The sequence below is a fragment of the Natator depressus genome, chromosome 15, assembly GCF_965152275.1.
Source record: "Natator depressus isolate rNatDep1 chromosome 15, rNatDep2.hap1, whole genome shotgun sequence".
Lineage (NCBI taxonomy): Eukaryota > Metazoa > Chordata > Testudines > Cheloniidae > Natator > Natator depressus.
The window spans coordinates 9,368,327-9,384,915 of NC_134248.1; the positions used below are offsets into that span (position 1 = coordinate 9,368,327).

General features: G+C 42.5%; 1 protein-coding gene across 1 annotated transcript in view; it reads right to left on the reverse strand.

Moving 5' to 3' along the window:
• TAOK3 (TAO kinase 3) overlaps positions 1-16,589 on the reverse strand; it is a 139,257-nt gene that overhangs the window by 71,793 nt on the left and 50,875 nt on the right. The window contains exons 2-3 of the mRNA XM_074973022.1: positions 10,157-10,226; positions 1,306-1,411 (exon numbers count right to left, since the gene is read on the reverse strand). The gene's annotated coding sequence lies outside the window, so the exon portion shown is untranslated. The remainder of the gene's footprint in view (positions 1-1,305; positions 1,412-10,156; positions 10,227-16,589) is intronic.

Here is a 16,589-nt window from a genome sequence, read left to right on the forward strand (position 1 = left end):
ACCCACAGGCACTGCACCCCCAGCTCCGTAGAGCTGGTGCTCGGGGCAGCGCACGGAACCCCGTGGCCCCCCTGCCTAGAAACCGGGCCCGCTGCTGGCTGCTTCGAGGACACAGCACGGTGTTGAAACAGGTCGGCACTAGCCTGTCTTAGCTGGGCAGCACCGCTGACAGGACTTTTAACGTCCCAGTTGGCGGTGCTGACCAGAGCGACCCAGTGCCTGACATGCCGTGACCCCGTACTGGGTCGCGACCCGAACTTTGAAAAATATTGGCTTATGTCATCCAAGAAGCTCAGTCTTTATTGGAGCTCATCTTTCTTTAGTGTGTGTACCAGCTCACACAGCAAAAACACTGTACTTAATGGAAGACATAAGATGTTCATTCAGAAAAAAGTTTAATTCCTGAAAATAAAATCAGTAGATTGTTTCTTATTTATAACAAGTTGTCCAGGAGAAGAAAAAAAAAAAAACACCATGAAAATATAATACAGGCCCATTTTATGATATTTCCATTCTCTGGGTCACTTTGGGTTACTGCTCATCAATGTCAACCAAAACACACCAATAAGACAAGGAGGGGGGAAGAGGAGCAACAACAAACCATGCTCTTACTTGCATCACATTAGTTAATACAGACAACAACAACAAATGGCTCTATGATATTTGACTTGTTTTGCCAAAAAGTGAGGGGAACTAGTCTGAGAGTTTGGGGTTTGATGTTTTGAAAACTCCCCGTTAGAAGAGCAAGATGCTCAGAAATCTGCAACATTTAAAAATGTAAGCTGGGCCTGGAATAACAGCCAGAGCCTCCAGTAAAGATTACTTTGCTGTTGAGAAGGAAATGGTTCTGCATTTTTAAATTTACATTGCCCTTATTTTTAACCAAAAGCTGAAACGTCGCCACGTTTGTCTGTGGCTTTGTCAAATTAAGATAATTTTCTACCAGTTGGGCACTGGCTTTTTGAGCAAATTTCTAAACTCTGACACCAGTGCATAAGCACAGAAGCGCACAATGTACCATGTTGCTCTCATGTTAGAAAATAGATCCTAAATGGCAGTGGGACATCTGAGAATGGACTGGTCAAAATACAGCAGCCATAAAATAAACTATACAGCACAACAATGGTAGGCTTGGAGGTGGTCTGAAATCTCAAGGTACCATGATGGTGAACAAATCATGCCACAGCCTGCAGTCATGGCCATTCAGACTCTCTGCATCAGGACTTCTAACTAATGGAGCGTAATGCATGACAGATAACTACATGTTAACTAAGAGCATGCAGAATATACTCAGCTGAATCATACCTGTTTACCTGTGGCACAAACCACAATCTATGGCTCAGATGCATTTCAGCAGCATCTTTATGTGTGTTCTCCTGTTGTCTCCCCAAGTTCCGTGCACTCTGTTTTCCTGTAAGGGAAAAACACGTAGAGGAACACTGTATAAATTCTTTGTACATATGCTAATATCTATGTACGCAGATATTCAAGTTAACCAGTAGACTTCCTCTTATCACTGGACCGTGCCGGGGTGCCCCAGGACAAATAAATGCCCATTATCAGTGCTGTTCTTTCCCTTTCAGGTGAAGAGAATGGACTTTCCCCAGGTTCTATAAGTAGGGCCCTACCAAATTTGTGATCCATTTTGGTCAATTGTGTGGTCAGAGGATTTTAAAAGTCATAAATTTCATGATTTCAGCTATTTAAATCTGAAATTTCACGGTGCTGTAATTGTAGGGGTCTTGACCCCAAAAGGAATTGTGGGGAGGGGAGGGTTGCAAGGTTATTGTAGGGGAGGTTGTGGTACTGCTACCCTTATTTCTGCACTGCGGCTAGCGGCAGTGCTGCCTACAGAGCTGGGCAGCTGGAAAGCAGCGACTGCTAGACGTGAGCCCAGCTACAGAGCTGGGCAGCTGGAGAGCAGCGGCTGCTGGCCGGGAGCCCAGCTACAGAGCTGGGCAGCTGGAGAGCAGCGGCTGCTGGCCGGGAGCCCCGCTCTGAAGGAAGAGCTGTCGTCAGCAGCAGCGCAGAAGTAAGGATGGCATGGTATGGTATTGCCACCCTTCCTTCTGTGCTGCCTGGCCAACAGCCGCTGCTCTTCGGCCACTTGCCATGCTCTTCGGCCACCCAGCTCTGAAGGCAGCGCAGAAGTAAGGGTGGCAATACCGTGACCCCACCTAAAATCACCTTGTGACCCCCCGCAACTCCCTTTTGGGTCAGGACCCCCAGTTTGAGAGACGCTAGTCTGCCCTGTGAAATCTGTATAGTCTAGGGTAAAAGCACACGAAAGACCAGATTTCACTGCCCGTGATGCGTTTTTCATGACCATGAATTTGGTAGGGCCCTATCTATAAACCTCAGACCTGCGATATATCATAATGTGGGATACAAGAGAGAGGTCACCAACTTTATTAAAGCTACCACTACCTCAGTCTTGTATCCCACTCCTTATTCTCATTCCTATCCCCCTCAAGTCTTTTCCCTCCATTTCCTGTTTTTGATCCCTATCAAATTTCTGAACCAGCACTTGTATCTGTTCGGTCCCAGACAGGCCCCTCTTTTTGAGCTGTCTATAGCTGGCGAGGCCCTGACTCAATGGCTTCTCTTTGTTGGGATGTAATATGGTAACTTGTGAACAACCCCTCCAATCAAGTCCATTATTTTAGAGATTGTTCTAGGCATCTATGGGCAGGACCCTGTTGATTTCTGTGAAAAAAATCTGAATACCACTGAGCTTTGGCGCTGGGTTAGCAGACCCGTCAGCTTAAATCAGGTCTCACCTGTCTATAGATCAAAGAACCAGTTGGTGGCAACTATTAGCACCTTCCATCATCAAGGATACCTGCCTATTACCCATCTCCCCTACAGCGTTGAGCACCATGATAACCCTGAACAATTTATCTCCCAGACAGAAACAAGGAATAGTGGGGGAAGGGGAAAACATGGACCCTGCCATGGAGGAACAAGGAAGGAAGGGGGGACATGGGGACACACCTGACATATAGTGGTGGGGGAAGTTGCAAGGAATCCCTGAAATAGCAGCAGATGGGAGGGGACAAACAGGGAGCTTGTGAGGGGAATGGAGGGATGCAAGGAGCCTCTGGCATGTGCAATGAGCTCAGCCGACAGAAGCCTAGTTCCATAAACACCGTAAGTATTTTGTACGACAAATGGAGACGAAGAAAGCCCTAACTCTTGTAGGGTACTCCACCTGGGTGAACCATGTGTGTTTCAAGGACAAAGCACCCATTGCCATCAAGACTAAAACCTTCTTGTCCTCAGTTTTCAGCTACGGTGCCATAAAAATGAGCAATAGTACTTTGCAATGATATCATTTCCACCTGATGCTCTCCAAGCACTTAAGTATTATGCCCCAGAGGAGGGGAGGAACTGAGGCACAGAGAGATGAATACAACGAGGTCAGGTCTACAAACTTTTGCCAGAGTTGTTGCCCATCGGGGGTGCGATTTGTGATGGAGATACATGTGCTGGCGAAACCCCTGGTGCAGACACAGTTATACTGGCAAAACTGCGCTTTTGCTGGCAGAGCTTATTTTGCTTAGGGAAGGCTGATGGAGCCACATAGGGAGTGCTTTGCTAGTCTAGTACACCCACATACCACTGCCTTCCCAGGGCAGACCTGGCCTGAGTCAGGCAGAGCTAAGAACAGAAGCGAAGAATCGTGTCTCCCCATTCCCTGCAGTTAACCGTTAGAGGACACTCCCTTGACAGACATTCCTTCTCTTTCATCCAGCTGGCACCAAGAATGGCAGCAATACCATCTCAAAGAAAGACACCTTTGTCCATCCCCCTCAAGAGGGCAATACAGTGAAACATTCGTTCAAATATTCTTCCTAGCAAGATTCCAGGAAGAAATCCTGAAAGGCTACATTAAAAAGAAAGAAGGCTCAAAAATAAATTCTTGACAAAAACCAGATGAATAAAATTATTATTCCTTTGCAGAGGACTGGCCCCACCCAAAGGAGCTATATTTACAGCGAGCCGGCAGGTACATGCCAAGAATGTGTAACCGGTCTACTGTCCGTTACCCAAGTGAGAAATCCATCTGGGTTTAGAATAAAGAAAAGTTGTATTGAGGAAAATACCAATTTATCCAACTCTCTCTACTTAAATGCACCCTTCCGCTAACCAAGAAATCTGTGCAGTTCAATTACATTGTCTTTGAAAGACTATTGAAAGCAAGAACCATTCTTAATGCCAGGGCCTGGGTGATGCTATCTTCCTGCTAACAGGGACAGAGACAGAGTCAGGCAAGGAGATTGATGAGTACTCATCACAACCTTATTGATACTTAGTATTTTCCTGTAAAAAATTAAAAAAAAAAAAAAAGAGCAAAACAAACTGCAAAATGTCTGCCTCCCCCCTCACCCCCCAAATCACTATTGCATGTCCAACCAAATTGAACATTTTTGCTGAGTTCCTTTATAGTGCTTCGAAGCACACCTAGCATCTCAGTATAATAGCACAGGATCCTTGCTCGGAAGACCTTAATCTAAGTGACAACCAATAGGGAACAAAACAGAGGAGAAACATTGGGCACAATCACAAGGTTGCGTTGCTACTGGGCAAAGTCAAGGCTTTTAAAACGAAGGTGTTTGTTTTAGTTTAAGGACAGATTAAAAGTCTTAGAAAACTTTAAATTGAGTTGGATGTCTCACTTCTTGTGGCATTATGGCAGACATGAGTCATAAAGAGGGACAGCTGAACCAGTTCAAATAATGGTCGACTGAATATTTGTCTTTGTTAAGCTACTTAATTAGGACAGCCAGAGACAGTTTCTACCTAAAAGAGCCTTCTTACCGTCCCAAGCAGCAAACTGAGAAGATCTGAGAGAACACATGTTGCGAAGCAGTGAAACATTGACAGTGCCTCAAACGTTGGCCAAGACTTTCAAAAGAAAAAAAGGGACTTGAGATTTTCAGCACATTCTGCAAAATCAGGCCAACTTTCAGAGTTTCTCAAGTTGGGCACCCAAAAACTGACCCACTCACTCACTGGGCACTTTTGAAAACCTCTCAGCCTTAGAGCCTGGCCAGCTCTTGTTAACTACTACTGACATACAGCAGTGCTGCTAAAAATAAAAGGATCTTCAAATACCCGGGGTAGGGAGGTGGGACTAATGTTCGGGAGGAAGTAACTACTGACAGACACTAAACAATTCCTTTTTCACTGGTAGGAAAGGAGGAGATGAGACAGATTATGGGCCTAGATCATGCTACCACTGAGGACAATAGGAGTTTTGCCACGGACTTCAGATGGAGGTGGAACTGAGCCCTTTGCAAGCAAAGGAAAGGAGAGGAAAAATACCAGAGAAAAAGATATCCTCTACCCTAAATCTTCTGATTTAAAATCACACTGATGATCGCCAATGTGCAAGAGGTTTCTCAGGTGACATGGGACTGCTGCAGCTTTATGGACTATCACAAGCATCCTAACCACAAACTGTTACATGAGTCGACCAGTGCTAACTTGTACCAGGATGGCGGCAGAAGCCAGATGGGGAGAGGGGATGACACAGATTGTCAAACTGTTGGGGTATTCTGGGCACTTTATGGCAGGTCCTTTTTGGAAGCTCTTTAATAATCTAGCATCACTAGAAAGCATCTGTGGCGCTGTTTTCCCTTTTCACACACAGCGGCACTGTGAGTACATATGACTTTTTTAAACAGCTAATTGTATGCTTGCAAGAAATACCAAGGGACTAGACAGACTAGTGCTTCCCAAACTATGGGTCAAATCACTAGCTGGGGAGTAGAGGTGTAGACACACCTTAATTATTTTCCAGTGGTTCCGTTTTCATTTTTAAAAAAAGTAAGACTCTAGTCATGACAGTTGCAAAGAAAATCTTCCATATGTGGAGTGAGTAGCTGATGAAGCAAGGTCTTCCTGACTTTGCAGAGAGCCTAAAACAATAGCTCTGATGTATGAACTGCCTCACTCATTTCAATGGGTGCTAGCTCAGATACCAGCGAGGACAGTTCTCATTTAGCTAACGAACATTGGCAGCTCAAAGCATGTAAGAAATAAAAGGACGCATCATATTATGAAACGCTACCCCAGCATTTCCCAAAGTGCAGGGAGCACAAAAGCCCAGCTGAGGGTGCAACAGATGTACACATTAAGATGGGTGGGCCTTCATAACACATGGCACAACAAAATGCAACAAGCATGGGGGGGGAGGGGCGCATGATTGGTTTATTTCCTGGTGTGCAAGCTCAGCTTTCCAACGTTTGGGAAATACTGACCTAAAAGAACTACACAGGTTAAAATACAGTTTATAACCCATTGTTTTTAGCCTCATAGCCACTTCACTTCTTAGAAGCAGGAAATGTGACCATTGTGTGGCTGATTCTCTGAAAGGTGGGGTCTCTGCTTTCAGCCAATATTTAATAAGAGGGGAGCAAATCCAGCAGTTAAATTAGAAATGGAACCAGATATCATTGCTGTGCCCCACTTCCCAGCCACTCCAGCTGAGGTCAGCCTGGCACCATTCCTACAGCAGTACTGCAGCCTGCCTTGTGGAGAAGTCCCACCAACTACACGGTTGTCCTTTTTTTTGTGAATTTAAGAGCAGGCATAGCATCAGTAAATTGCTTGAAAATACAGCCTGAATAGTAGCATTGCTCTAAGCCGTAGAAGTGATGCTGCATAGTTTGATTTCAGTGGGAGTTAGATGCCTGAATACCTTTGAAAAACTGGTCCAAATCCACCTGCAGCCTGTGCTGTCTCACTTGCTCATTAACGTTTTCAGTATATACAGCAAAGGTTTCTAGATCCTGCAAGAACATCTTAGGGATACAGTTCTATACTGATGTCTAAACATATTTATCATGGTGGGCCACAATCCTAGAGGGGCCTTTCCAACACCATTTCCAAGAGACAGGAAATGCTGTTAAACTCACGTTGAAGTTAATGTTGAAAAATCAACAGTAAGAACGGTGCAAACCTTTTGTTAATGCAAACTGACACCTAATGCAACGGTTCCCAAAATAAGGACTAAGTTCTCCAATTAAAATCAAGCAGAAAAACAAGCTGCAGGAAGTAGGTGGAACAGCAGCAGATTCCACTCACAGGATCAGCAGGCTAGCATGGCTCGTCCGTATCCATGGATATGTGCATGCAATTCTTTTTCTTTTGCATAAACATCCCTGCCCGAGAGTGACCGGCACACACACACCCCACCCTGCTTTTTTTACTTGACCATGAGACCAGAAATCCCAGATTCATTCAGCAGCAGATGAAGGTCTCACATCAAGAGAGCAATTAACCACAGCTTTAAGCACGTGCTTAAGTTCCACTGTAGTCAATGTGATTTAAGCAGGTCCTTAATTGTTTTGCTGAATCTGTGCCAATAACAACTTTCCCCTTGATTGCTGAACAGGGTTAGCAAAAAACCCACACACAGCCACTCCATCCAATGTTGCTACAGTGAACTGAAGCACACACGTCCTCATTAATCCTCTTACGTGCAGATCGCTATCTAGCCTCAAAACTCCTATCACTTAGCAGAAGCAGGTACTTGATTTTTGATGTAAGCTAGCATTTTCTAAAAGTACCCAACCCACAAAGCACGACAAATTTGCAGCAGCACCGTTCCATTTCCAAATCTTTCATTGAGACCCATGATAGAAACATGCAGTTATACACCATAGAACAACAGAGAAAGCATCTCTGGAAGCACTCTGTTTTTCAAACTGATGGATAAAAGAAAAATTAAATAGAAACAGACTTAGCTTCTGGGAGCTGTCTGAACTGTAAATTCTACCTATCACTATTTACTGAACATCTCAATGAGCCATGGAGTCCGTCTTTTTTTTTAAAAAAACAATTTAGGACATTCTCATACAGGATCGCAACGTATTTCCTTATTAGGAGTCTAGTATATGTAAAATTAGTGGCCAGTAAGAAGAACCTTCAGCAGTGATCGTCTGGCCTATAAGCTTAAAAGGTGCCATAGCTGCCAGCAACTTCTTGTGGGGTTTAAGTCTCATCCCCAAGAAAAGAAAAGGAGTACTTGTGGCACCTTACAGACTAACAAATAGTCTCTAAGGTGCCACAAGTCCTCCTTTTCTTTTTGCGAATACAGACTAACACGGCTGCTACTCTGATCCCCAAGAAAGAAACTTCCCACAAGCATATCCAAATCTGCAGATTCAAACTCCACCAAATAAAGTTCTAAGATAGAGTCTTTGCATCACTCCCTCCCACCCCCAAACAGGGAGTTACAGTACTTTAAACAGTTTCTCTTGGACGTTCCTAGAAAAGAAAATAAGGGAAATGCATTGGATAAAAGTGCTACATACAGAGCCACCACGGTTGTCAGGTAAACTACATGTGGAGCTGTTGGGATGCCTTCTGAGACCTCTTTCCACTCAGCTTCTCAAGAACTCAGTTCGACTCCAGATTTCGTCACTCAGGTATCTCTATCTGGCATACAGCAAAACTACACTGAGTTGATAAGACTCAAGCACAGAGTGGGTATGGGGCATGCCACACATCCAAAGAAATCCTCTTCCTTTATATACATTTACACATGGCATCACACGTCCTGGGATTGGCTTGGTTATTCTGAAGGAACCAATCCCTGTTTGGCATGCTCTGCCCATGCACTGTTCATGCATAATCTGACCTCTATTTTATCTGACAGTTAGGCTTGTTTATTAATACCAGGATGTTCCTGCTGATCCTGCATACTGCTTGTTGTGACAACTTAACCTTTCATTCACCTTCCACATCACGCCTACTAAGAAATGAGGCAAGTTACTTGTGTCAAGTTACGTATGTCAAGCCAGGCCTACAGTAGCATCAGGACAGAACCTATAGTTCCAATAGTCAACAGGGACTACAAATGGGGCTCGAGTAGCAACCGTTAGCTATAGCAGTAATAGAACCAAGTCTTCTTAGTCTATGGTTTGTAGAGGGCAACATGATCACATACAGGGTATGTCCATGCTACAGAATTCCCTCAAGTTAGTCAACTCAAGTGACCTCACTCATTCTAGGCTAGACACAATCAATAGTGCTAGACACAGATTTCTGAGAGTAAATCACATGGGTCATAGTAACACAGCAAATTGCACCAACATTAAAATTTAAAATGATCTGGACAAACTGGAGAAATGGTCTTAAGTAAATAGGATGAAATTCAATATGGACAAATGCAAAGTACTCCACCGAGGAAGGAACAATCAGTTGCACAAATACAAAATGGGAAATGACTGCCTAGGAAGTACTGCGGAAAGGGATCTGGGGGTCATAGTGGATCACAAGCTAAATATGAGTCAGTGTAATGCTGTTGCAAAAAAAAGCGAACATCATTCTGGGATGTATTAGCAGGAGTGTTGTAAGCAAGACAAGAGAAGTAATTCTTCTGCTCTACTCTGCGCTATTAGGCCTCAACTGGAGTATTGTGTCCAGTTCTGGGCGCCACATTTCAGGAAAGATGTGGACAAACTGGAGAAAGTCCAGAGACGAGCAACAAAAATGATTAATGGTCTACAAAACATGATCTAGGAGGAAAGATTAAACAAACCCAATTTTTTCAGTCTGGAGAAGAGAAGACAGAGGAGACATGATAACAGTTTTCAAGTACATAAAAGATTGTTACAAGGAGGAGGGAGAAAAATTGTTGTTCTTTACATCTGAGGATAGGACAAGAAGCAATGGGTTTAAATTGCAGCAGGGACAGTTTAGGCTGGACATTAGGAAAAAATTCTTAACTGTCAGGGTGGTTAAGCACTGGAATAAATTGTCTAGGGAGGTGGTGGAATCTCCAACATTGGGGATTTTTAAGAGCAAGATGGACAAACACCTGTCAGGGATGGTCTAGATCAGTGATCCTCAACCTTTCTGTGGGAACAACACATTCCTATTCCCAACAGACTGTGGCGGGCGCCAAACACCCCGCTGCCGAAATGCTGCCGAGAAGCGGCAGCGGAAAGAAGCCTCACCACCGAAACACCGCCGAGAAATGGCAACGCTTCTCGGCGGCATTTCAGCGGGCGGTTCTCAGGTGGCTGCGCTCGGCAGCAGCATTTCGGCGGCGTGGTGTTCTGTGGGCGCACACAACTGCCCTGGCGGGCGCCATTGCACCCACAGGCACCGCGTTGGGGACCCCGGTCTAGATAATACTTACTCCTGCCTTGACTTGAGTGCAGGGGACTGGACTAGATTGACCTCTCAAGGTCCCTTCCGGTCCAATGATTCTGTGAAGAAAAAAGAAAAAAAAAAACCACATGTGGATGCTTTTGCTGCCTAGTGTGGGAGAACTCACCTGTCCCCTCTAGGGATTGTAGATAGAAATGGTGTGCATACACGCACACACTTCTAAAACCATCACATCCAGCATTACCATGTAGCTTTGGTCAGAAACATACCATCCCCCCAAATCGTCAAAATCCCAGTTAGAGAAAGACCTAGGGAACTTATTTAGGTTATTAGCTCATTTCTTGGCAACTAAAATAATTAAATTTAAAGAGCTACTATTTTGTGTGGCACACCAAAACAATGCACAAGTTTCCTCTACTAGTCCAGCCCTAAAAACCTCACAAGTACGCAGAATATGAAGTGATATATGCATTTATTACATAAGCTCAGTTATTTACGGTTCTTAGATATTGTATATAAAAAAGCAGCTATTTGATGACCTCTTGTTCACCTTTACATAATTTACCACGACTCCAGATTCTCAGAAAAGAGCAGTTGTGTTTAGAAGAAAAATCTTCAAATTTGTACATCATAATAATGAAATGCAGCCATTTGTAGAGGAGAAAAGAGTTTTTCCAATATTAGAAGATATATTGATAACAGCTGGGCAAATTATGTCAATTAATTTTTTTCTGATTTGGGAAAGGAAGTAGACTCTTTAGTCTCTCAGATCAAACATGTGATGTAGCACAGGATAATCAAGTGTGCCCTGCACATTCAGTATGATTCTGACAGAATTGTTTTCAACTCTGCTCAGCTTTCTTTACTTTGCAATTCACAGGCCTGTCCAGAAACTTCAGCTGAGTTAAACAGACAAAAATGAACCACTGCAGTTTGTGTTACAGCAGAAGGCCTTGGGTTCCCTTCAAATATTTCTTTTCCATGAGAGAAATATGAGATTTTTACCTTTCCATGTATTCATCAGTGCTATCCATGTATCATAAATTCTTGTATTAAACAAACTTTGATCCATTACTCTGTTAGATTGGGAGTCTAACAATATTATTTGTGCAGGTTAAAAGAAATGGAATCAGTACTTCACCAGGGAATTGCACTGTAGCCACAAGCAAATGAAATTAGTCTTAAAACCAGAAGCCTCATTGTAGAAATCCACCTTTACTGCAGCAACAAGAGCTGATTTTTAAAGTACACATGATCTTCACTGAGGATCTACAGTTTTACAGGCACACAGCATTACTTCTGTTTGTTCAGCTTGCAACTACTGATGTACTAGTACTTGGTGTCTCAATTAGGAGAGGCAATCGCTCTCGCTAATCAAAGAGAGAGACTAAAAATGATGAGTTTAAATTCCAGAAAGGAACCATTAGCATAAATGGAAGGAAAAGTTTTATAAGTATAGGATCAGGGAGAGCAATGGAACATGCTTCCAAAGGAAACAGTTCAGTTGCATCACTGCGAATCTTCAAGGTCACGACAATCAACTAGTGGAAATATTTTAAGGATACTCTGAGTCCTGACCGAATGCAATTTATTTATATAATTTATTAGTATATTTATTAAAGGTCCCTCTGAGCCCAAATGGTCCTATGGTCATCAGTGTATAATTAATTTAAATACTAGCAGTATCATGGGGTCCTGCTCCATGACAGAAACTGTAAGGGGAAACATGATCCAGTAGACAGGCCACTGCACTGGACTTAGCTTGAGGACATCGGAGTTCTAATCTTAGCTCTGCCACTGACTGTTGTGACCTTGTGCCAGTCACTTTATTTTGCTTCATTCACCCTCCATAAAATGGAGATATTGATACTCATGCTCCTTTGTAAAGCACCATGAGATCTAAAGATGAAAAGCATTATATAGACTAGTATTATTAGGATATTCTGCTCAATTTTCAAAGAGTAATTCTTTACTTCAACTTCTGTCACTGAGTTACAGTCTGGGAGCTCAGCATTACATAGCACATGTGAATCTATAGCGAACGCCAAAAAAACTTACAGAACAGGGCCCACCACAACCAACTGCAGCCACAGACATGCAAATACCAGACAACTGATTGTGTGGTTTTACTACAGCCGCCAGTGTAACCATCCTGCTAGGATGTGAGCAGAATCAGAAGTTCACAGGATGATGCACTAAGTCATTATGAAGGCAACACCGCACTCCAAACCCTCCTGCATACAGAGGAGGGGCCATTCTCTCTCTGGGCCTGACCCAAAGCCCATTGAAATCAAAAGAAAAGCTCCCATTAACATCTGCCCTATATTCCTGACAGGACTCTGCTCTCTAGGCTCTCTTTATATATTAAAATCACTCAAATCAGCTGTCCAGTTTTTTACTAACCAATGGCTAAGCTCATAATAGGAATGGAATTGACTATCACATTTCAGCAGCATGCATTCAGGGCTCAATCCAGAACACTTCAGCGTGTGCTTAACCTTAGCTCCAAGCTTAAAAACTTGATTAGCTCCACTGAAGCCTTTAACAGATTCATACCCCATCTTTAACAAAGAGTGCCATGGGGCTGGTTTGATTCCGATGCACGGGGAAGAAATGCCACTTAGCGATTCACCAACCTCATCACTTCCCACGGCTCCCAATGTATGTCAGCCGTATTGATTCCCGTTAGCAGGGTGATCTAATGAGTTCAAAGCTCAAGCAAGGCCTTTGACTAAACGGTAATAATCAGCACACAACTCTGCTGCACTCCATCACAATGTAAAATGTATTCCCTTCCACCCCAGGAACATCTGCAAAAGGAAATGAACACCAGGCAATCTTTTCCAAAATCCACATACAGTAACTCTAAATTTGTCAAATTACTTAACAAAACACATGCTCTTGACTGTCCTGTTATAGATAGTTTATAGTGTCATTATGAAACTATTTGCAGCTGTTAAATCACATGATATTTAAATGAGTAAATTGTGAGCCGAGAGGGAAAAATGGGCTTAAACACACAGGAGAATGGGCTTAAGTGTGAAAACATTACCCCCTGCAAAGAGTAAACGTTGAAACAAATACCCTCTTGGAAGGAACATAAGAGCTTTAAATCTTTCCAAGCCCTTCCCAGCAGTAACATTTTAAGACTGCTTTAAAAGGTTTAATAATGAACTGAAACAAAAAGGAAGGAGTGTGCTCCTCTGGTTAGAGCAGGGAGCGAAGAGTCTTAAACACCTGGGTTCTATTCTTGGCTCTCTCATTGGCCATAGGCAAGTCACTTACCCGCTCTGTGCCTCAGTAAACTAGGGATAACTATATTTAATGACAGGTTTCAGAGTAGCAGCCGTGTTAGTCTGTATTCGAAAAAAGAAAAAGGAGGACTTGTGGCACCTTAGAGACTAACCAATTTATTTGAGCATAAGCTTTCGTGAGCTACAGCTCACTTCATCGGATGCATTCAGTATTGTATTTACTGTATTTTCCACCGAATGCATCCGACGAAGTGAGCTGTAGCTCACGAAAGCTTATGCTCAAATAAATTGGTTAGTCTCTAAGGTGCCCCAAGTACTCCTTATATTTAACTACTTAGAGCGGGTCAGAGGCTTAGTGGATGTTTGGAAAACCCTTTAAAATTGTATAAACGAAACTAAGTATTATCATTAATTACTATTCACTAAAAATTAAAGTCCAAGTCCAGTTGAAATGACTAGCCCTTAAGCTTATCTCAGATTAAGTTTTAAAAGGTGGAAATGTATTTCCATTGCTTTATCCAAGACCTTATAAGGCAGCAAACTGTCAGTATGAGAAGTTGGTGTGGCTTCATCTATTGTAAGAAGTCATTTTTCAGTGTAACTGCAGACACTTTTTTTTTTTTTTAAATCTTAAAGGAATTAGTATTTACCCCCATTTTATCTGCATGTAACAGTACTCCATTTCCAGGGCTGGTAGTACTTTTTATGAACACACAAAAATCTAGCAAATTCAGCCGTTTTATTATTTCATGGGCTTCACAAATTTGGCTCACGATTAAGAGGCAATTTTATTTTAGTTAGAAACAGCATGTTCCGTGCCCCATACCACATGCTTTCATTAAGTGTTACCGCGTGGCACTCTTGCAATTAATAAACACAATTAAAAATGGGGAAGAAGCTGCGTGGAGTACATACGCATCAGATTTAAAATGTCATTGTCTCTTAAAAGATGTCTAACCCAAATAGTCCTGCACAGAGACAGATAAGAAGTTTCACTAAAATAATCTCAGATTCATGAATTTGAAGACACAGCCTTTTTTACCTCCCGACATTCAACAGGCTTCTTGTGTAAGGGTTCTTCTGCAGCATTTTTATCCTCCCTCCCTGCCTCTTCAGTGTGCTGATCAAAAGATTAGAAGAATTCTAATAGTTATGCCATGCACAACTCAGAGGAAAAAGTAAGTCACCCAATTTGTTTATAAAAGCTTGGACAGACACCAGCGCACTAAGCGTTTCCTACCTATTGCTGTAACGGTTTTGAAAGACTTGTTTCTATTTCATGCTTTAAAGCTATTTTTAGATGTTTTTAAAGAGTTTATATTGTGACTGACATATAATCAGAAAAAAAACAAAAAAGTCAGCAACAGAGCAAATCTACTCCCAAAGTCAGTGCTGAAAGCTTTGAGCTGCTCCAAACCATCCAAAAGTAAACAATGTTTAGCCTAGTGAGAGATGTGAGGTTTCTAGGTCTTTGTATCCCGTATTACCTTTCTAATTGCAGGAGTGATGCCACAGTTGAGCAAACCTATTAGGCTATTAGGCATAACTGCCATAAGGGCAGTTAATAAATCCTAATGCCATCCTGAACATTTTAAATAAAACAATTGCACTTTTCCATCTGTAAAATCTAATTTGTGCATCACAGAAATCGGACTGGTATTATCCACCTCTAATCTGTCTCCCTGCAACTGTGTTGTAGCTACCTTGATTTCCCCCGAAGAGTCAACCGGCTAGGATATTACAAGCTTCAGGTCTTAAACTGTTGTACGCTGGTGGTTATATGCTGTTGTACTTTTAGTATGAAGGGAAGAGGTTTTTATGTATGTAAAATTGATACACTGATTTGGGATCCTTTGAGATGACAGGTGTTCTAGAATATAAATGCATGACATTGTATGAAATCCTATTTAATTTATCTGTACAAAAGTACAAACAACTTCTGGGTCTTTAAATATTACTCCAGCTGTCTGTGAAAAAGTAATTTTCTGTTAGAAATTTTTTTTACTTTCTGTCCACAAGAGGACTCAATCCAGATGCACTTTTTGGGGGTGTTAGTATTACTGGGAGCACCAGCCAAAGGAAAAGAAAATGACTGATCCAGGTGCGTCTCATGACAAGGCATGGAAACAGATGCATCCCACACTCACATGCCGAAAGGGAAAAGATGTATTTGGGAAAGAGTCAGTCAAGAAGATCATGTGAAACAGAATCCACAAAACAAAGCAATAATTTATTCTCAATTTTTAGGAGGTTGTGTTGGATGAAGGGAATACAGAAGTTTATTCCTCATGATTGCTAAAAATAAAAGTGTACACATTTATTGGAAAAGTTCAAACAGAAATAAAGTCTCAATGATTGTGTAAGGATTTTGGAACGATCCTCTGTTTCGCCTTTGCAGAGCTCACACTCAGGAGAGGCAAGGCCTACCGTCTCTCACTGCTGCTGGATAAAAACGCAGGAAAAGTTGCAGCATTTTATTGTATTTCCTCTAATTCAAACCGTTCTTTTCTCTTGTCCTCAACTTTTGTTCCCGCCCCTTTCCCTCGTTTGGCACCCCATGAGCCTCTCCTCACCACAGGTGTCACCTTTTACAGATTCCTTTCCTTTCTGTCTCTCTGCTGGCCGCAGATAAATTGAAATGATCAAAGAGAAAGAGTTTACTAAAGTGCTACAGTTTTGCTCTGCCCCACCTTCAGTGACTCTGCTCCACTCCAGCTCACCGGACTCTCTTCCGGACCTAGTTACACACAGGATGGCGGCAGTTAACATATGGAAAAAGGGCATTTGTTCCCCCATGCTCGTATAACTCAGAAATGGCGGAACCAACTTTGCTCAAACATCCCCAAGTTCACTTCTGGACTGAGTCCAAGAGTGAAAAACCTAAGGCCCAAAAAAAAAAAAAAAAAAAAAAGCATTTGAGGAAGTTACAACCAAGTTCAGTGGTGAGTGGGGGGAAGGGATGTTCTAATGGAAACTGAATTTAAACCTAACATCACCCAGCATAACTGAGTTGGTGATAAATATTACACGATTTCCTCCTACTGGATAATGCTAAACTTGGGAAGCCAATGTGTATTTTTATTACTGTCCAAAAAAGAATGCACACAGAAGCAAAGTACGTATGTTTCATTTCCAAATGGCTGTCGCTGCTGTCTAATGGTTGTATACAAGGAGGGAGAATCTACCTCCCTGTGTAAGTCGCAGAGC